Raw genomic sequence first — 22,708 nt, forward strand, 5'->3', positions numbered from 1 at the left:
TACTTGAGTCATTTTCCATGAAGGAATCTTCACTTTTTCTCAAGTATGACAATTGGGTACTTTTTTTCTCCACCACTGCACTCCATGTGTGTTGTCTGTCTGCATTTTACCCGGGTCTCCTCCTTCTCTCTTTGCCTCATCCGCAGACCCGAACTCGAGAAGTGACCTCTCGCTAGGGGCGTTCTCATATCTGCAGGGGGCGGCAACTAGCGACAGAGCTGCTATAGCTTCCTTGCCTGCCCAGCCACGGTGGCTTTTCTTCTGTGTCGCTACTAGTTAGCCACAAGACGCTAAACGCTGCTGCAGGCTTATCCCAGTGAGTGAAATTGGAACTAATGAAAACCAAGTAACAGTCGGTGAGTACAACATTATTTTACAAATGCGATCCGTTTTCGGTTGAGGTCTTCATTTCGATTGATTCAAATGAAACAGCGGAAAGAAAGGAGGTATTTTCAGAGCAGTGAGGATAGCGGCATTGGGAGGGTGCCAAGAAGGCATGTCTATAGCTTTACCGTTACATTACTGTAACCAATTCTTCTTTGCCGTTGCTGGCTCCACAAATGTTGCCCAGATTCTAGAAAATGAACACATCATACTGATTTCTGCACTAGATCTCAACAATGTTTCAATCCTACTTGTATGTTGCTGGCTGGCCACTTGGGATTTGAAGAGGCAACAGTGTTCGCTACACCAGTTCGTAAGGTGTAGGGAGGAAGGACCGAAAGAAGGATGATTGTCCATTTCAATTTGATAGATTTTGTTACTACTCGTTCCAGAAGTCACAGTACCGCGCGTTCGATGGGGAAAGACTGCCATGGGCATTTTATGATAATGTTCAGATTCCTGTATTCATTCTTTAAAGTAGCTCACAAGAGAGAGGTTAGGCAACTGTCTGTTTGTATTTAGACTACTATGCGGTCTGGCAGTATAACATAGGCTTTATATTGGTCAATGAAGAATAGTGTTGTCCCAATAGACTGTTTTATTCCACTTGTGTAGGCTAATGCCCAAAAACAACTACTGGAATGCAATTACAGAGTAGCCTAATTAGCAGTGGTTGAAAAAGTACCCAATTGACATACTTGAGTAAAAGTAAAGATACCTTAATAGAAAACTCAAGTAAAAGTGAAGGTCACCCAGTAAAATACTACTTGAGTAAAAGTCTAAAAGTATTTGATATTTAAATATACTTAAGTATCAAAAGTAAATGTAATTGCTAAAATATACGTAAGTATGAAAAGTAAAAGTGTGAATCATTTCAAATTCCTTATATTAAGCAAACCAAATGGCACCATTTTCTTGTTTTAATTTACGGATTGCCAGGGGCACACTCCAACACGCAGACATCATTTACAAAGCATTTGTGTTTAGGGAGTCTGCCTGATAAGAGGCAGTAGGGATGACCAGGGATGTTCTCTTGATGTGTTTGAATTGGACCATTCTACTATCCTGCTAAGCATTCAAATGTTTTTTTTTTTTCATTTTATTTTTGGGTTCCAGGGAAAATGTATTGAGTAAAACATACATTATTTTCATTGGGAATGTAGTAAAGCAAAAGTTGTCCCAAAAAATATAAACCCCCCAAAAACGACTTAAGTAGTACTTTCAAGTATTTTTAAGTACTTTATGCCGCTGCTAATTAGCCCACTATGCAATATTGGTAGCCTACGAGACTAGATTAATTACAGCATTACTGGTAATGTAAATTGTTGCCTGGAGCTTGGTTGGTTTTGCTTACACTGTACGCATTTTGCTTGTGGTATTCTTCCGACTCAAACATTCTTTAGGGTGTGATTCGCTCAAGATAACAGCATAAGCCTGGTATAGTATTGGCCATGTCCTTTTTGCTGTTGTTGCTAAATGTGCCTTTGGTAATATGTTCCGCTCTCTGGCACTTTGGGTAGTGTAGCCCTTAAATGTTTGATGTGTGGGGACGTCTTGAGAGGTTTCTATTGGTGTTTCTCTCCTCATCTGCACTGGCTATCAGCCACCCCCCCACCACACACACACACACACACACACACACCTCAGGAAGCATTCCAACATGCTTGTTGTAATCAGATAACTGACAGAGCATAATCACTGCATGGTAAGTGAACAGGCCTAGGCATGGCTTAGAGCGGAGAGGGCAATTGACAAAGCCCAGGTCGTTATCAACCAACATGTTGCAATCTGAATAAAAATCCAGAACATAAAAGCACTGGGTTTGGTCAGTGGGCTTGTGTGTGTGTGTGTGTGTGAACATAGCAGCAAGGAAATAAGCTTTCTGCTACTGAAAAATAAGCAGGCTGGATATCATGTTGAAGTGGAACTGCTTTTGATAGCAATCATCATGGATTTGATCTTCCACTAGTCTACAAGCTGAACCTCCCGGGCATCGAAGGTGTCAATATTTAATGAGAAGAGAAATCTCTAAATCATGGTGTTGGAATAATGCAGAAGTTGGGGTACAAAACTAACTACAGAGACAGAATATATTATACATCCAGTTACTAGTTCCTCAGAGTGCACACGGCAGTGCATACCCAAAGCAGGAGTATAGTATTGTTATCTATTTCTACTAGTACAGGTACAGTGAGATAGTAGTGACTGATAATGTGTGCAACAGTGAATGTCTGTGTGTTTTGGCGGCATGTTTGGCCTTACCGCATTGAGCCATCTAGTGCTGCATTACAGACAGTAGTGTGACGGTCATTCTGCCTCAATGGCTAAAAGACACAGCATTTCCTGTACTGTCCCCAAGCATACTAGCCTTGCCTTGCACCAATTACTAGCGGTGTTCTACCTAACTGGCTACAAGGGCATCTCCTGCAGACACTTTGTCGTGAGGAATGTTGTCCTATAGCCCTACACGAGTTCTACCTCACCTGCTCTACCTCTGGTTAAAGGAGAAGTTTACTAGTCCAGTTGAGTTGTCTCTCTCTTCCTGGGATGCAGAACTGAGACGGCTGCAAAAACAGGTCACGTGACTTGTGACTTTGCTGGATGCAGGCCTCCTTCTTCTTCAAAGAAATAAGTTGTATTTGACCTTTATTTCCCTAGGCAAGTCAGTTAAGAACAAATTATTATTTACAAAGGCCTCCTGCGGGGACGGGGGCTGGGATTAAACATATAAAAATATAGGACAAATCACACGTCACTGCTCCGTGGGTTAGTGAATGCATGATTCACAAATTTGCGAACTGTGGACAAATGTATTGTTTTATTGAAAGCATACAGGCAAATAAGTTATTTTTGCCAAGTACTATCAAGAAATGTTTTGTCAGGAAATGTGTACTTTTCACCTAAAAACATTTTTGTTTTTGTTTTTAATGTAGCTGACTGCCACAGCAGCAGAGATGGGTAACAGCTGCACATGTGCATCCTCATGGGGGAAACCTTGCTATGTAGAAACATCACAATATTCCCTTATATGGAGCTTGATGTCAGAGATTCTTGTTTTACTTGGGGGGGGGGGGGGGGGGGTCCTGAAGATGGTACAGTTGCTTTATAGTTTTTCTTACAAAAAACAGCCAAATACTACTGGTTTAACAGAATAATGGATTTACTTTTTCAGTAACTAAAGTTGGGAATTCAAACGTTGCAGATTTTAAAATTCATTTTCGATAAAACAGCATACTAATCAGCAACCAGTATATAAAAAAATATATATATATGTGTGTGTACATATACACACACAACTGTCCTTTATAGCCTATCTGAAACTGCATGACATGTCATCCTCACTCTCTACCAGCTTGTATAGAAAGTTGTTGTGTGTAAAACCAGTCTGTCAATGCCAAATAATAGTCAGTCCACCCTCAACACTAGCTTACTATGGAATTCTTCATCATGCAGTATAGCTGTATACAATATTTAGCTGGTATTTATACTTTTTCTATAAAAAAATGACACCTCAAATAGCCTAACAATGAGGGAAAAGTAGTCAGCATAAGGATACATTTAGCTACTAGTTATTGTTGAACTTAGCAGGTTTTGTCTGGCTAATAGTTTACAGAAATGGGCTTCAATCAAGGTAAAAAATCAATAAAAATCAATGCAGAGGCCTACAGTAGCAGTATGCAACTGCGTCGCCTTGTATTTTTGTGTGCAAATGTTTTCACCACAGACTGTAGATCCTGGTTGTGGGCTCGACTGTTTTCTTTACTGAATATTGACAACCCAGACAGTCTTTTCTGAGACATTGTGCATTATATATCCATTGTGCTGCACACAATTTAAACTACGGGCTCTATTCAATCCGTATTGCAGTTCAGCTGTACTGCATGATTCAAATTTTCAGCTGTACTGCATGATTCAAATTTTAAAGGAACATTTCACGCTTTAGCATTTTTGTCGGCTCAAACTGAAAATACCTTTACATTTCTATTGCGGTATCTACAACTTTCAGCTTTACAGATTTGAGTAGAGCCCTAAGTCTTGAATGATGCATGAAGAGCTATACCAGAGAGAAGGGACTGCTGATATTTCAACCACACAACTCAAAAACTGGTTTTCCTGAATCAAAGCAGGGGACGAGAGATTGAAAAACAGCTTCTTTGTTTTTTAATTTCACTAGGGAAGTCAGTTAAGAACAAATTCTTATTTTCAATGATGGCCTAGGAACAGTGGGTTAACTGCCTGTTCAGGGGCAGAACGACAGATTTGTACCTTTTCAGCTCTGGGGTTTGAAATTGCAACCTTCCGGTTACTAGTCCAACGCTCTAACCACTGGGCTACCCTGCTGCCCCACTTATGTAGTGTTGTTTTGTCCTATTTTTAATCCCAGCCCCCATCCCCTCAGGAGGCCTTTTGCTTTTTCGTAGGCCGTCATTGTAAATAAGAATTTGTTCTTAACTGCCTTATCGAGTTACATAGAATTGTATTTTTTATCTCCAGGCCATCAGACTGTTCAATTGTCACGACAAAGCAGGCCTCTGCCCTGAATTTAGTCACTTGTAGGCTACCACCCAATACTCTACCCTGCACCTTAGACTGCTGCCCTATGTACATAGTCATTGAACACTGGTCACTTTAATAATGTTCATATACTGCTTTACCCTCTTCATATGAACACTGAGTGCACAAAACAAAGTTTTCACCTGGTCAGTCTATGATCCCTTATTGATGTCACTTTATAAATCCAATTCAATCAGTGTAGATTAAGGGGATGAGACTGGTTTAAATAAGTATTTTTAAGCCTTGAGACAATTGAGATGTGGATTGTGTGTGCTATTCAGAGGGTGCCTTTAAACGAAGTATGGTAGTAGGTGCCAGGCGCACCGGTTTGAGTGTGTCAAGACCTGCAAGGTTGCTGGACTTTTCATGCTCAACAGTTTCCTGTGTGTAAGAATGGTCCACCACCCAAAGGACATCCAGCCAACTTGACTCAATTGTGGGAAGCATTGAAGTCAACATGGGCCAGCATCCAGGTAGAATGCTTTTGGCACCTTGTAGAGTCCGTCCCCCAGCCAATTGAGGCTGTTCTGTGCAAAAGTGGGAGTGCAACTCAACATTAGGAACACATTCCTAATATTTTGCACACTCTGTGCAATGGCGATAACACAATAAGAGCACCTCAAAATTCAAGGATCAGACTAGGCTGCGGCGGCGGCGGCAGTGGAGCGGGAGCGGCGGCGCCGGCAGTGGAGCGGGAGCGGCGGCGCCGGCAGTGGAGCGGGAGCGGCGGCGCCGGCAGTGGAGCGGAGCGGCGGCGGCGGGGCAGTGGAGCGGCGGCGGCGGCGGGGCAGTGGAGCGGCGGCGGCGGGGCAGTGGAGCGGCGGCGGCGGGGGGGCAGTGGAGCGGCGGCGGGGCAGTGGGGCGGCGGCGGCGGCGGGGCAGTGGAGCGGCGGCGGCAGCGGGGCAGTGGAGCGGCGGCGGCGGGGCAGTGGAGCGGCGGCGCAGTGGAGCGGCGGCGGCGCAGAAGAGCAGAGTGGGGCGGCTAGCTCAAGGTCATATTGGGAGAACGCTAGCTCTCCTGCCAGAGCAAATCAACCTACTTCCTTAACCTCTGGGATGGCTTTCTAAGAGGTTATTATTATGCCACGTGTCTTGAAAAAGTTATCCTTTGTAAAATAGATGTTTTATCTCTTGTCTGGTACTCTGGGCTCCACATCACTCTGCTCTGCTTTTGGCCCCATTTTGATGTAAATGGACAGCATGACTCAGTGCCTGGTGGTACCAGGGCTGTTGGTCAGATCTCCAACACATTGGTGCAGCTGGCTTCCTTCCGGGTCAAGCAGGCATTGTGTCAAGAAGCAGTGCGGCTTGGCTGGTTCGTGTTTTGGAGGACGCACGGCTCTCGCCCTTCGCCTCTCTACTCTTTCAATTGAATTCATTGTTGCAATTTTTGTAGCCTACCCTTTTCAATTTAGTTTGTGGCAAAAAAAAGTTTTCAGGGGTAGGAACCCCGCCAGACTGCACCTCCGCTTTTATGCAAAGTCAGGTGTCCATGAATAGACCTACAGGTATGATTTGAAGAATACAGTGGGTGTTAAACAGGGGCTTTGAAACACAGAAAGCAACAGTTGACTCTCCATTGTTGACACTAATCAAATCAGTAGGCCTACATTACCAAAAGTATGTGGACACTTGCTCATCGAACAGCTCATTCCAAAATCATGGGTATTAATATGGAGTTGGTCCCCTTTTTGCTTCTGTCCACTCTTCTGGGAAGTCATTCCACTAGATGTTGGAACATTGCTGGGGGACTTGCTTCCTTTCAGCCACAAGCATTAGTACGGTCGGGTACTGATGTTGGGCGATTATGCCTGGCTCTCAGTCGGTGTTCCAATTCATCCCAAAGGTGCTCGATGGGGTTGAGGTCAGGGCTCTGTTTAGGCCAGTCAAGTTCTTCCACACCAATCTCGACAAACAATTTCTTTCTGGACCTCATATTGTGCACAGGGGCATTATCATGCTGAAACAGGAAAGGGCCTTCCCCAACCTGCCACAAAGTTGGATGCACAGAATAGTAGAATGTCATTGTTATAGCATTACGATTTCCCTTCACCGGAAAAAGGGGCCTAGCCTGAACCATGAAAAACAGGTCCAGACCATTATTCCTCCTCCACCAAAATTTACAGTATGCGTTGGAACAGGTAGGAACAGGTAGCTTTTTCCTGGCATCTGCTAAACCCAGATTTGTCCGTTGGACTAACAGATGGTGAAGCGTGATTTCTTCACTGCAAAAGAACGCCTTTCCACTGCTCCAGATTCCAATAGCGGTGCACTTTACACCACTCCAGCCGACGCTTGGCAGTGCGCATGTTGATCATAGGCTTATGTGCAGCTGCTCGGCCACGGAGACCTATTTCATGAAGCTCCCGACAAACAGTTCTTGTGCTGACGTTGCTTCCAGAGGCAGTTTGGAATGTCGTGACATATGGGTCTCCTCCACCATCAGTGTGTGCCTGGAGTGCGGGCGTGTGTGTGGTGGAAGCCCTAACCCAATACATAATGTGCCAAAAAACAAAATTCAACTATTTTTGTGCCTTCAGAAAGTATTCGTACCACTTGACTTATTCCACCTTGTTGTTTTACAGCCCGAATTCAAAATGAATTAAATATAATTTATTCTCACCCATCTACACACAATACCCCATAATGACAAAGTAAAAGCATGTTTATTTTTAGCAAATTTATTGAAAATGAAATTCAGAGATCTCCTTAACATAAGTATTCACACCCTGAGACAATAAATAAGTATAAGAGCTTTGCACACCTGGATTGTACAATATTTGCAAAATCATGTTAAACACTCCTGAGGTGCTGACTTGCTGCACCCTCGACAACTACTGTGATTATTATTTGACCATGCTGGTCATTTATGAACATTTGAACATCTTGGCCATGTTCTGTTATCTCCACCCGGCACAGCCAGAAGAGGACTGGCCCACCACATGGCCTGATCCCTCTCTAGGTTTCTTCCTAGGTTTTGGCCTTTCTAGGGAGTTTTTCCTTGCCACCGTGCTTCTACACCTGCCTTGCTTGCGGTTTTAGGCTGGGTTTCTGTACAGCACTTTGAGATATCAGCTGATCTAAGAAGGGCTATATGAATCAATATGATTTGAACATTATTATTGCACACACTGAGTCCATGCAACTTATTATGTGACTTGGTTAGCCCATTTTTACTCCTGAACGTATTTAGTCTTGCTACGACAAGGGGGTTGAATACGTATTGATTCAAAACGTTTCGGCTTTTCAATTTTTTTAAATAAAATGTATATAAATTTCAATATATAATTATACTTTTACATTATAGTCTATTGTGTGTAGGCCAGTGACACGATCTCAATTGAATCCATTTTAAATTCGGGCTGTAGCACAACGAAATGTGGAAAAAGTGAAGGTGTACTTTCTGAAGGCACTGTATACTTTTCTGACGGTACTGTACATTACAAGGGATTCACTCACAGAAGACTATGAAGAAGCACCATTTTCTCCCAATCCTCCGTGAAAGAAATTGACTGCAGCCAACCACAGCGCACAAGGATAGTTACTGAGAGGTGGAACATTGTTTCCCTGTCACCGCTCACTTTGTGACTGACAAGGGTGCCTGTTCTGTCAATAGATCACTGGAAGATGCATATCGTTCATTCTCATGGGAGAATGCTATAAAATGACTTTTCTGACGAGCGAAGTGAAACTTCGAAAAAAAGCCTAGTTAATTTATGATGTGGAAAATGTAGCGCTTATGGAGAACATGTATACTCGGGCAGAAGATTTCTCTGCTTGGTAAGACTAACACACTGTTGTAGTTAAGACGTAGTGAAATATATGGGTCTCCTCCTGCATCAGTGCTGCGTGCGTGTGTCTGGTGGAAGCCCTAACCTAATATTAAAAAAAACTTTAGTTTTTAGTTTTAAGTGATTCTAGCTCATCTCTGCCCTGTTGACATCTGCACGCTGTGAAATATTGATGAGGTAAATTTAGGTGGTGTTCTGTGTGTGTCTCTCTTCTAGACAAATCGTGTTAATAATAATTTGTTACGAAAACAATAACTAACCTACTTATTTTGCTGCACTTGTCATGTTTAGGGGTCTTAGGCCTAGCTACATGGTCTGTAACCTGATTTGGATGTGCACATGAATTTGAGAAGTAAGGGTGTGCAACTAGGTGTTTGTTGACTGTGGGTACCCAGGAGACATCTACCTTACCATAGGTCCAGGGCCAGCTCCTTGTTGGTCGGCGGATGATTATTATTATTATTTGCTCTGTATTTTTGTTCAGATGGTGACGAAACATAAATATGTACAAAAAGAAAAAATACGCAAGGCGTGTCCAATCTAGAAACTCAAAAACGAACTAAAGGCCTTACCGCCATCAAATAAAATCAGCAGCCTCATGGCCCTGCCAGAAAGGTCACTCACTGATTATCACCTTATTTGGCAGCACCTGTGTGCAAATAAAGGCTTTGCTCAGCATTTAGACCTGGTAGATGCTGCCACCTGGGGATGGATTGTGGATCATGGTGTTGTGTTTGTCTATGTCCTAACACTACCCCCCCCCCCTCCCCCCATTCATAACACATTGTAGCTTTAGAAGCAGGAACTTGCAGACCAGACAGAGTTGTCCCTAAACCTGGCTGCGGGTAAGAGATGTGGTATTGAAAAGGTAGCAGTAAGAGAAACAACTGTGTGTGGGCGTGCATACTTTCACTCTTTCACATGTGCTGCTGCTACTGTTTATTGCCTATCCTGTTTACCTAGTCACTTTTAACCCTACCTACATGTACATATTATGTCAACTGCCTCATTGACTCAGTACCGGTACTCCCTATATATAGCCCCGTTATCTTTGTACTATTTATGAATTATAAAAAAAAAACTTTCTTGCTTTTTAACTTTGCATTGTTGGGAATGGGCTCGTAGGTAAGCGTTTCACGGTGAAGTCTACATCATGTTTTTGGTCACATATACATATTTAGCAGATGTTATTGCGGGTGTAGCGAATTGCTTGTGTTCCTAGCTCCAACAGCGCAGTAGTATCTAAAAACGCAACAATACACACATCTAAAAGAATGGAATTAAGAAATATATAAATATTAGATTGCGCAATGTTGGAGTTGCATTGACTAAAATACAGTAGAATATAATGTATACATATGAGATGAGTAAAGCAGAATGTAAACATTACTAAAGTGGCCAGTGATTCCAAGTCCATGTGTATATAGGGCAGCAGCCTCTAAGGTGCAGGGTTGTGTAACCGGGTGGAAGCCGGCTAGTGATGGCTATTTAAGTCTGATGGCCTTAAGATAGAAGCTGTCTCTCGGTCCCAGCTTTGATGCACCTGTACTGACCTCGCCTTCTGGATGATAGCGGGGTGAACAGGCAGAGGCTCGGGTGGTTATTGTCCTTTATGATCTTTTTAGCCTTCCTGTGACATTGGGTGCTGTAATTGTCCTGGAGTGAGCATAGTTTGCCTCCGGTAATGCGTTTGTCAGACCACACCATCCTCTTGAGAGCCTTGCGGTTGCGGGCGGTGCAGTTTCCCTACCAGACGGTGATACAGTCCGACAGGATGCTTTCAATTGTGCATCTGTAAAAATTTGTGAGGGTTTAGGTGACAAGCCACATTTCTTTAGCCTCCTGAGGTTGAAGAGGCTCTGTTGTGCCTTTCACCACACGGTCTTTGTGGGTGGTCCATTTTCAGTTTGTCAGTGATGTGTACACCAAGAAACTTGAAGCTTTCCACCTTCTCCGGTCCCGTTGATGTAGATTGGGGGGTCCACCCTCTGCTGTTCCCTGAAGTCCACGATCATCTCCTTTGTTTTGCTGACGTTGCGTGAGATGTTGTTTTCCAGGCAGCACACTCCCAGAGCCCTCGCCTCCTCCATGTAGGCTCTCGTCTTAATTGATAATCAAGCCTACTACTGTTGTGCCGTCTGCAAACTTGATGATTTGAGTTGGAGGCGTGCATGGCCAAGCAGTCGTGGGTGAACAGGGAGTACAGGAGAGAGCTCAGAACGCACCCTTGTGGGGCCCCACTGTTGAGAATCAGCAGGATGGAGATGTTGTTACCTACCCTCACCACCTGGGGGCGGCCTGTCGAAGTCCACTACCCAGTTGCACAGGGTGGGGTCGAGACCTAGGGTCTCAAGCTTGATGACGAGTTTGGAGGGTACTATGGTGTTAAATGCTGAGCTGTAGTCGAACAGCATTCTCATGGTTATTCCTCTTGTCCAGATGGGTTAGGGCAGTGTGGTTGCGATTGCGTCGTCTGTGGACGTGTTGGGGCGGTAAGCAAATTGGAGTGGGTCTAGGGTGTCAGGTAGGTTGGAGGTGATATGTTCCTTGACTAGTCTCTCAAAGCACTTCAGGATGACGGAAGTGAGTGCTACGGGGTGGTAGTCATTTAGCTCAGTTACCTTAGCTTTCTTGGGAACAGTAACAATGGTGGCCCTCTTGAAGCATGTGGGAACAGCAGACTGGGATAAGGATTGATTGAATATTTCCGTAAACACACCAGCCAGCTGGTCTGCGCATGCTCTGAGGACGCGGCTGGGGATGCCGTCTGGGACTGCAGCCTTGCGAGGGTTAACACGTTTAAATGTTTTACTCACGTCTGCTGCAGTGAAGGAGTCTGCAGGTTTTGGGAGCGGGCCGTGTCAGTGGCACTGTCCTCAAAGCGAGCAAAGAAGTTATTTTGTCTGTCTGGGAGCAAGACATCCTGGTCCGCGACGGGGCTGGTTTTCTTTAGTAATCCGTGATTGACTGTAGACCCTGCCACATACCTCTCATGTCTGAGCCGTTGATTTGCGACTCTACTTTGTCTCTAAACTGACACTTAGCTTGTTTGTTTGCCTTGCGGAGGGAATAGCTACACTGTTGATATTCGGTCATGTTTCCGGGTCACCTTTCCCTGATTAAAAGCAGTGGTTCGCACTTTCAGTTTCACGCAAATGCTGCCATCAATCCACAGTTTCTGGTTGGGGAATGTTTTAATAAACGCTGTGGGTACAACATCACCGATGCACTTGCTAATAAACTTGCTCACCAAATCAGCATATTCATCAATGTTGTTGTTTGACGCAATGCAGAACATATCCCAGTCCATGTGATCGAATCAAATCTTGAAGCGTGGAATCAGATTGGTTGGACCAGCTTTGAACAGACCTGAGCGCGGGAGCTTCCTGTTTTAGTTTCTGCCTATAGGCAGGGAGCAACAAAATGGAGCCGTGGTCAGCTTTTCCGAAAGGAGGGCGGGGGAGGGCCTTATATGCGTCGCGGAAGTTAGAATAACAATGATCAAGGGATTTACCAGCCCTGGTTGCACAATCGATATGCTGACAGAATTTAGGGAGTCTTGTTTTCAGAGTAGCCTTGTTAAAATCCCCAGCTACAATGAATGCAGCCTCGGGATATGTGGTTTCCAGTTTACGTAGAGTCAAATGAAGTTCGTTAAGGGCTATCGATGTGTCTGCTTGCAGGGGAATATATGCGGCTGTGATTATAATCTAAGAGAATTCTCTTGGTAGATATTGCGGTCTGCATTTGATTGAGGAATTCTAAGTCAGGTGAACAGAAAAGACCTGAGTTCCTGTATGTTATTATCACAGCATGTCTCGTTAATCATAAGGCATACCCCCCCACTCTTCTTCTTACCAGAAAGATGCTTGTTTCTGTAGGCATGAAGAAACCAGCTGGTTGGACCGACTCCGATAGCGTGTCTCGAGTGAGCCATGTTTCCGTGAAGCAAAGAACGTTAGTCTCTTATGTCTCTCTGGAATGCTACCCGTGTTTGGATTTCATCTACCTTGTTATCAAGAGACTGGACATTGGCAAGTAGTATGCTCGGGAGCGGTGCGCGATGTGCCCGTTTCCGGAGCCTGACCAGAACATAGTCATTAAGTTCAGTTACCTTTGCCTTCTTGGATACAGGAACAATGGTGGCCATCTTGAAGTATGTGGGGACAGTGGACTGGGATAGGGAGATATTGAATATGAACGTAAACACTTCAGCCAGAGGTCTGCGCATGCTCTGAGGACGCGGCTAGGGATGCAGTCTGGGCCAGCAGCCTTGCGAAGGTTAATGCGTTTTAAATGTTTCTCACGTCGGCCATGGAGATGGAGAGCCCACAGTCCTCAGCAGTGGGCCACGTCGGTGACACTGTGGTGTCCTCAAAATGTGCAAAGAATGTGTTTAGACTGTCCGAAAGCAGGACGTTGGTCTCGGTGACGTGGCTAGTTTTTCCTTTGTAGTCCTCGATTGTCTGTAGTCCCTGCCACATGCGTCTCGTCTGAGCTGAATTGCGACTCCACTTAATCGCTATACTGACGTTGAGCTTGTTTGATGAGCTTGAGCTTGTTTGGTTCGTGCTTTGTTTCGAGCAAATGCCAGCATCTTTCCATGGTTTCTGGTTATGGTAGGTTTTAAGTCAGTGGGTACTACATCTCCTATACCCTTCCATAGCTTAAGGGTGGCATTTCCGGTATGATTGATTGATCTCAATATTGAAAATGTATGGCCCCTTACTAGGCATCCGCGAGTGTTATTAAAATAGGCCGATGGCCTCCGGTCGTCCCCCAGGACCCGGTCTTCCGGGAAGTCATCAAATAGTGTCTAGGACATTTGGTTTCCACATTATACATTTTTTGATATAAAAAAAAGAATTCTGCTGTACTGGAAAATTCCACCAGATACCGACTGGTTATGCTTATGGCAAATGGACAAAACAGCACCAAATAGACATGGCAGTTTTTCAGAAATGGAAAAGACTTGGTGAGCACAGGTTTGGCCAAATGTCCTTTTAGCCCAGAAACAAGATGGCGTCGAGGCATCAACGCTCCGAGTTAATATTCACTTTCCTGGATTAAAGGGTGAAAATGGTAATACAGCATTAATTTGACCACTTCACTTTACAGTACATAAACCTTCGGTGTAAGGAAAAATAGAACCAGACATTTATCTATGGTAATTTTATAGGAAATCGTACAATGTCCGTCCGTTTGATGGTTAAACAAAAGTTGTTTTTCTTCTAAAAAGTTATATCCAGTTGTGGCGTGTAAAGGTGAATCCGTTAAGGTGGGTTTCGGAGCTCTAGGTGATTTCTGTGATTTTTCTGTACTCGCACACACTCTGTCAATGTGGAGTGACAGTGTGGTGCTTACAGACACACAGAGCCTGCAATGGTTACCTGTGTTCGAACCATCAAAGAACCACCCGACCTAGATTTCTGAAACTTTATAAACCTGTTCTAGGACTTATGCCGGTAGTGCACGGTGAGTTATGGCTCTAGAAGGTTCTCAGGCCGAGAAACAGCCTCGTTCATTTGCAATAACTTCAATTCATTTTGAATGAAAAAAAATGACAACATTTAGAAAAGTCACAATCACAAGACTAAGTGCATTGAAACCGCCTCGGCCCATAGAAACGCACCCTGACGTTTCTGTTCGATAGCTCTTTCAGGGACCCCATAGCAACGACCGGAAAAAGTGAATTTTCAGCACTATTTAACCTCTAATGACTCCCCATCCCGCATCGACTGACACTAATTAGCATAACGCAACGGACATACATTTTCCTAAAAAATATTCCTATTCATGAAAATCACAAGTGAAATATATTGAGACACAGCTTAGCCTTTTGTTAATCACCCTGTCATCTCAGATTTTCAAAATATGCTTTACAACCACAGCTAGACAAACATTTGTGTAAGTTTATCGATAGCCTAGCATAGCATTTTGTCCAGCTAGCAGCAGGTGACTTGGTCACGGAAATCAGAAAAGCAATCAAATGAAATCGTTTACCTTTTGAGCTTCGGATGTTTTCACTCACGAGACTCCCAGTTAGATAGACAATGTTCCTTAATTCCCAAAAAGTTATTTTTGCAGGCGAAATAGCTCTGTTTGTTCTTCACGTTTTGGCTGAGAAATCGCACGGACATTGCAGTCACGAAAACGGCGAAAAATATTCCAGATTAGCTCCATAATATCGTCAGAAACATGGCAAACGTTGTTTATAATCAATCCTCAAGGTGTTTTTCAAATATCTATTCGATAATATATCCACCGGGACAATTGGTTTTTCAGTAGGACCGATTGGAATAATGGCTACCTCTGTATTTTACGTGAGAATCATTCTGGGAGCCATCAGGTGACCAGTTGCGCAATGTAGCCGCTTACGGGTATTCTTGAACATAAATGCGTAAAACTACGTCACAATGCTGTAGACACCTTGGGGAATACGGAGAAAAAGTAATCTGGTTGATAGCCCATTCACTGCTCAATAGGGACGCATTGGAACGCAGCGCTTTCAAAACATGAGGCACTTCCGGATTGGATTTTTCTCAGGCTTTCGCCTGCAATATCAGTTCTGTCATACTCAGACAGTATTTTTACAGGTTTGGAAACTTTTGTGTTTTCTATCCTAAGCTGTCAATTATATGCATATTCTAGCATCTTGTCCTGACAAAATATCCCGTTTACTACGGGAATGTTATTTTTCCAAAAATGAAAATACTGCCCCCTAGTCACAAAAGGGTATGGTCGCTGCTTGGGCTCCGAAATACCTATCGACCAAAAGTGTGTAGGGTCAGTCTCTATGGGTTTCAGGGTCGCCTCAGCCAGGCCAACACATAATGTCAGAACTGGACCCGCAGCGCGACTGGAACTATGTTTTTTTATGGTTTTAACAGGAGGCGCTATGAATTGTGGGCTGCTCTGAAATATGTGAGTTGGCTTCTGAAAGATTTGGACAAAGTGAGTTTGGTGTCAGTATGATATCTTATTGACTGATGGCTGACTTGATGGCAGTATAATATATAGGCATTGTACATTTTATATTGCAAGTGGACAGTGTACATTTCCAATGTATTTAATGAGGGATTTAACATCACCAACTGGACAGGCTGAAATCAACACCAATGAGCGACTGGACAGTGTCCATTACACATTTGCTATATTGTCAGTTAGAATATGAATTTCTGCAAGTTGAGTGTCCATTGCCAATGTCTATCCACAAGGACTTCCCATTATGAAATGGACATGCTGAATCAACATCAACAAGAAATTCTTACTTCTTACCTTCTAGGTTGATTCGGGGCTTAGTGATATATCATTTGGTGTGTGTGTGTGTGTGTGTGTGTGTGTGTGTGTGGACATGGTTCACTGACTTTCGGGTTCGGAAGCCGACTTTCTATGATCGTATATGGCAAATCGACAAAACAGGCCTAATGGACAAACTCAATCAAATAAGAAAAATTTATGTCCATTTACTACAATGTCCCAGGGGTGACATTTATTTATTTATTCATTTCCCATATGAAAATCTATGGTGGAGTGTGCTCTCTATTGGATTTTTTGGTTTATTACACTTGTAATGTTCCGGTTGAAATATGGTTTTGATGAATTGTCGTCCAATTGGGTGGTATTTGCGATCGTGTATATGGTTCGCCCAATGCCAATTTGTCAATTTCATGGGGGTCTTCCCTTACTTATGAACTCAGTCATCGTATCCGTGTATGCGTCTAGATTATATTCGCAAGTTACCCTGAACATATCCCATTCCATGTGATCAAAAAAATCCTGAAGTGTGGATTCCGATTGGTCAGACCAGCGTTGAATAGTACAAAGCACGGGAACTTCCTGTTTGAGTTTCTGCCTATAGGACGGGAGGAGCAAGATGGAGTCGTGGTCAGATTTGCCGAAAGGAGGGTGGGGGAAGGTCTTATAAGCATTTGGGAAGTTTGTATAGCAATGGTCGAGAGTCTTAGTAGCGTGAGTAGGACAGTCAATATGTTGATAGAACTTCGGCATCCAAGTCCTCAGATTTGCTTTGTTAAACTCCCTAGCTACAATAAATGCATCCTCAGGATATGTGGTTTCAGTTTGCATAAAGTCCAGTTAAGTTCTTTGAGGGCCATCGAGGTTTCGGCTTGAGGTTGGATGTAAACTGCCGTGACTATGATGGAGGAGAATTCTCTTGGGAGATATTTCATTGTGAAGTATTCTAGGTCGGATGAACAAAATGACTTGAATTCCTGTATGTTCCTAGAATTACACATGAGTGGTTAATCATGAAATGCACCCCTCTGCCCTTCTGCTTACCAGAGTTATTTATTCCTGTCTGTGCGAGGTACTGAGATTCCTGGTCTATTTTTCATTTTTTCTCAACAGAATGTTGCTGATTGGTCCCTCAGATAGTTAGCTAACATTGATTAAGTCAGCTCTACAGTGCTAGGAGAATCAATGAGGAGAACCATATATTGTCAGTTACTGGCAAAAGTGGTTGAGAAACATTATTTGAAGTGGAGATTGCCTTGTGTGTTGAAGGCTGAAGTTTGTGTGCTGGCTGGGTACCAGTATTTCAGCAGCCAAGACAGTCTTTTGTGTAACTGGCCTGATTTGGTACAACGTCTGGGGAGACAATGACCCAGAATCAGGTTGACCTGAGTGCTTTAAATCAACCAAGGAAAGCTTCCTCATTATATATTATCTCGCCCCCCCCTTCCCCAGCAGCGCAAAGTAGGACAAGTAATCCAGACTGAATAAAACATCCTCCTAAGTCCTTGGGGATGGAGTAGGGAGTAATGGAGGGGTGGACAAACTCGATGAAGGTAAAGGATGTTCAAGATGCTGGGAATGGGTGGAGGGAGGGATGAAGTAAGGAAGATAGGCAGGCATTTGATGAGGAGTGGTACAAGTAAGAGGAGATAAGGGCATTTACTAGGGCTGGGTGGTATACCGCTAACGGTATTTGAATGTTAACAAACCAAAAAGTGATACGCTGTGTGTAGCGTACATTTTTATGGTGTACTTCGCTACTTGAGTCCTCTCTCCATGCTACTTTCCATACAGACTTAGCCCCGCCCCTGTCATTCAACGAGCGCATTTGTTGTTCCTCAACCATGAGACGCTTGCATTCAGTCTGCATGGTCATTGCAGCACATGCAACAATGTTGATGACAACGATGCTGTTTTCAATTTGTTTCTTAATTAACCTCTTGAAACTCCCCATCCCGGATCCGGGATTGTGACTAAGCCTCAGGCTCATTAGCATAACGCAACGTTAACGATTTCTGAAAATCGCAAATAAAATTAAAATAATGCGTTTGCTCTCAAGCTTAGCCTTTTCTTAACAACACTGTCATCTCAGATTTTCAAAATATGCTTTTGAACCATAGAAATTGACTAATTTGTGTAAGAGTATGCAAAGCTAGCATAGCATTTTGTGTAGCATGTAACACGCAACATTTTCACAAAAGCCAGATAACCAAATAAATAAAATCATTTACCTTTGAAGAGCTTCTGATGTTTTCAATGAGGAGACTCCCAGCCACATACCAAATGCGCAGTGTTTCCTGAAAGCGTCTGTGTGTAGGAGAAATCGTTCCGTTTTCTACATTGCGCCTGGCTACCGAAACGAACCGAAAATGCAGTCACCTACAACGTGAAACTTTTTCCAGATTAACTACATAATATCGACTGAAACATGGCAAACGTTGTTTGGAATCAATCATCAAGATGTTTTTTCACATATCTCTTCATTGACATGCAGTTCTTGGAAGCTTGCTTTTCTCTCTCTGCCCCATGGAAAAATACTGGCAGGTGACTTTTGCGCACCAATTTCGGCGCAGGACACCGGGCGGACACGTGGTAAATGTGGTCTCTTATGGTCAATCTTCCAACGATCTGCCTACAAATACGTCACAATGCTGCAGACACCTTGGGGAAACGACAGAAAGGGCAGACTCATTCCTCTTGCGTTCACAGCCATATAAGGAGATCATGAAAGACAGAGCCTCAAAAATCCTTGTCATTTCCTGGATGCCAAGTCATCTTGGTTTTGCCTGAAGCTCACGTTCTAGGGCACGCACAGAGAAGATATTTGTATTTCTGGACACGTCAGAGTGTTTTCTTTCGAACAGTAGCAATTATATGCATAGTCGAGCATCTTTTTGTGACAAAATATCTTGTTTAAAACGGGAACGTTTTTCTTCCAAAAATGAAATAGCGCCACCATAAGTGTAAGAGGTTAATATAAATTCACGAGCGTTTTTATAATTACACTGTTGGTTTGCGTCTTACATCTGCAAACAGCTAGTTTGTATTTTCTTAGCAAGTTGGGCCTAAATCTTTGTTAGCCATTAATGCTAATCACTAGTTAGCTGGCTGGCTAGCTAGCTAGCTAGCTAGCTAGCTAATACATCTACTGAGTCAGAACAAACGTAATGAGCTATATAGCCTGATAATACCAGTGACGATGTAGACCTAAATCGGCATGTTTATGTAACGATATCTTCTAAATCAGAGGACTATGCAAAGAATGAACATGTTAGCTCCATGAAGAAGCTAAGAGAGAACATTCAATGTCACCAAAGATTATAGGATCCCAGAGGAAGCACTTATCTACACTTTGGTTCCTACCTTGTCAAAATAACTCCTCCCTGGCATTTTCATTCGTTGTCATGTCAAACAATACTGTATTCAAAGTGCCCACTATTATATTCTAACAATAGAATTAGAATAATCATCCTATTTCCATGATTCCAACAGTTTCTTGTTTTACATCTGCAAGCAGAGTCTGAACATCATACAGGATGGCATTGTCACCCTCAGTCCGTGCAATGTCTACTGCTATAGGTTTCAGGCAGTTTACCACTCTCTCCCTAAACACATCATCCAAGAGGATCCTTTTGATGGGTCTGTCCATATCGGCTGTGATGTGGACATTTCTTGGAGAGACTCCTTCCCTTCCAGGAGACTGTCAAACATGATGACAACACCACCCCAATGGGTGTTGCTGGGCAGCTTCAATGTGGTGCTCTTATTCTTCTCACTTTGCTTGGTGAGGTAGATTGCTGCTATAACTTGATGAACCTTCACATGCCTAACGATTTCATTGGCTCTCCTGTAGAGTGTATCCTTTGTTTTTAGTGCCATGATATCCTTGAGGAGCAGATTCAATGCATGAGCAGCACAGCCAATGGGTGTGATGTGAGGGTAAGACTCCACTTTAGACCAAGCAGCCTTCATGTTTGCAGCTTGTCTGTCATCAGTGCAAATACCTTCTGTGGTCCAAGCTCATTGACTGCCTTCAGCTCATCTGCTATGTAGAGACCGGTGTGTCTGTTGGCCCTTGTGTCTGTGCTTTTGTAGAATACTGGTTGAGGGGTGGAGATGTTTGTTAATTATTCCTTGCCCACAAACGTTTGACCACACATCAGAGATTGCAGTACATTCTGCTTTCTCTATGATTTGCTTGGCCTTCACTTGAACTCTCTTATACTCTGCAACCAGCAAATGAGTAGATAAAGCATTTGGGCGGCAGGGTAGCCTAGTGGTTAGAGCGTTGGACTAGTAACCAAACGTTTTCAAGTTTGAATCCCCGAGCTGACAGGGTACAAATCTGTCGTTCTGCCCCTGAACAGGCAGTTAACCCACTGTTCCTAGGACGTCATTGAAAATAAGAATTTATTCTTAACTGACTTGCCTAGTAAAAAAAAAAAAAAAAAAAATCTGGTTGGAAGGGTGTGTGCTGTGCAAATAACATTCAGAAATCTCTTCCAATACACATTGCCTGTGAGCATCAGAGGTGAACCAGTTGCATACACAGCTTGAGCAAGACATTCATCAGCATTTCTCTGACTACGTTCCTCCAATTAGTCACAAAAAAATCTCATTCCAGGAGGACCATGAGCTATTGCTATCGATAAGGTGTCTGATTCATAATTTTCACCAAAAAATGGAAGTAGAGGGACTTTTGTCAGATTTCTTTTTGTGTGAGCTGGCCAGATTCTGCACATTTGTTGCATTCTTCACACATGATTTTGGCACAGTATTTGCAAATGTACACAGCTTTTCCTTCTACATCATGTTACACAATACATGTATGTTTTGTTCGATAATGTGCATATTTATATCAAAATTCTCGGTTTACATTTGCGCATTACGTGCAGTAATGTTTTGATTCCAAAACATCCAGTGAATTTGCAGAAATACTCATAATAAACATTGATAAAAGATACTAGTGTTTTTCACATAATTAAAGAGACTTCTCCTTAATGCCACCAATGTCAGATTTTTTTTTAAACTTTACGGAAAAAGCATAATCTGAGAACGGTGCTCAGAACCCAACCCAGCCAAAGAAATATCCGCCATGTTGGAGTCAACAGAAGTTAGAAATAACATTATAAATATTCACTTACCTTTGATCTTCATCAGAAGGCACTCCCAGGAATCCCAGTTCGACAAATTACTTTGTTCCATAAAGTCCATCATTTATGACCAAATAGCCACTTGTTAGCGTGTTCAGCCCAGTAATCCATCTTCATGAGGCGCGACCACTACGTCCAGACAAACTCAAAGTTCCGTTACAGGTCGTAGAAACAAGTCAAACGATGCAAGGAATCAATCTTTAGGATGTTTTTAACATAAATCATTAAGGTTCCAAGCGGAGAATTCCATTGTCTGCAGAAAAGCACTGGAACGAGAGCTAACTGTCGGGAGCGTGTGTCACGAGTCTGGCAGAGTGTCTCAGACCCATGACTCATTCAGCTTCCATTCCCCCTTCCTTTATAGCAGAGCCTGAAACAAGTTTCTAGCGATAGTTGACATCTAGTGGAAGCCTTAGGAAGTGCAACTTCACCCCATAGACACTGTACTCGGTAGGCCAAACTTAGAAAAACTACAAACCTCAGATTTCCCACTTCCTGGTTGGATTTTTCTCAGGTTTTTGCCTGCCAAATGAGTTCTGTTATACTCATAGACATCATTCACAGTTTTAGAACCTTCAGTGTTTTCTATCCAATACTAATAATAATATGCATATATTAGCATATTATATTATCTGGGACAGAGTAGGAGCAGTTCACGCTGGGCACGCTATTCATCCAAAAGTGAAAATGATGCCCCCTATCCCAAAAAGGTTAAACAGCTTGGAAAATTCCAGAAAATGATGTCATGGCTTTAGAAGCTTCTGATAGGCTAATTGACATCATTTGAGTCAATCGGAGGTGTCCCCTGTGGATATATTTCAAGGCCTACCTTCAAACAGTGCCTCTTTGCTTGACATCATGGGAAAATCAAAAGAAATCAGCCAAGACCTCCACGTTCTGGTTCATCCTGTGGAGAAATTTCAAAACGCCTGAAGGTACCACGTTCATCTGTACAAACAATAGTATGCAAGTAAACACCATGGGACCACGCAGCCGTCATAGCACTCAGGAAGGAGGCGCGTTCTGTCTCCAAGAGATGAACGTACTTTGGAGCAAAAAGTCTAAATCAATCCCAGAACAACAGCATAAGACCTTGTGAAGATGCTGGAGGAAACCGGTACAGGAAAATCTATATCCACTGTAAAACGAGTCCTATATCGACTTAACCTGAAAGGCCGCTCAGCAAGGAAGAAGCCACTGCTATTCACAAAATAGATGTCATCATGAGGCAGGAAAATTATGTGGATATATTGAAGCAACACCCTCAAGACATCAGTCAGGAAGTTAAATCTTGGTCGCAAATGGGTCTTCCACATGGACAATGATCCCAAGTATACTTTCAAATTTGTAGCAAAATGGCTTAAGGACAACAAAGTCAATGTATTGGAGTGGCCATCACAAAGCCCTGACCTCATTCCCATAGAAAACTTGTGGGCAGAAGTGAAAAAGCTTGTACGAGCAAGGAGGCCTACAAACCTGACTCAGTTACACCAGCTCTGTCAGGAGGAATGGGCCGACATTCACCCAACTTATTGTGGGAAGCTTGTGCAAGACTACCCAAAATGTTCA

The 22,708-nt window shown here is 43.2% G+C and overlaps 1 protein-coding gene across 1 annotated transcript in view; it reads left to right on the forward strand.

Annotated features, from left to right (window-relative positions):
* Positions 1 to 209: 209 nt before the first annotated feature.
* Positions 210 to 22,708, forward strand: part of LOC135542325 (protein phosphatase 1 regulatory inhibitor subunit 16B-like) — a 130,391-nt gene continuing 107,892 nt past the window's right edge. The window contains exon 1 of the mRNA XM_064969206.1: positions 210 to 356. The gene's annotated coding sequence lies outside the window, so the exon portion shown is untranslated. The remainder of the gene's footprint in view (positions 357 to 22,708) is intronic.

The sequence above is a fragment of the Oncorhynchus masou genome, chromosome 6 (genome assembly GCF_036934945.1).
Source record: "Oncorhynchus masou masou isolate Uvic2021 chromosome 6, UVic_Omas_1.1, whole genome shotgun sequence".
Taxonomy (NCBI): domain Eukaryota; kingdom Metazoa; phylum Chordata; class Actinopteri; order Salmoniformes; family Salmonidae; genus Oncorhynchus; species Oncorhynchus masou.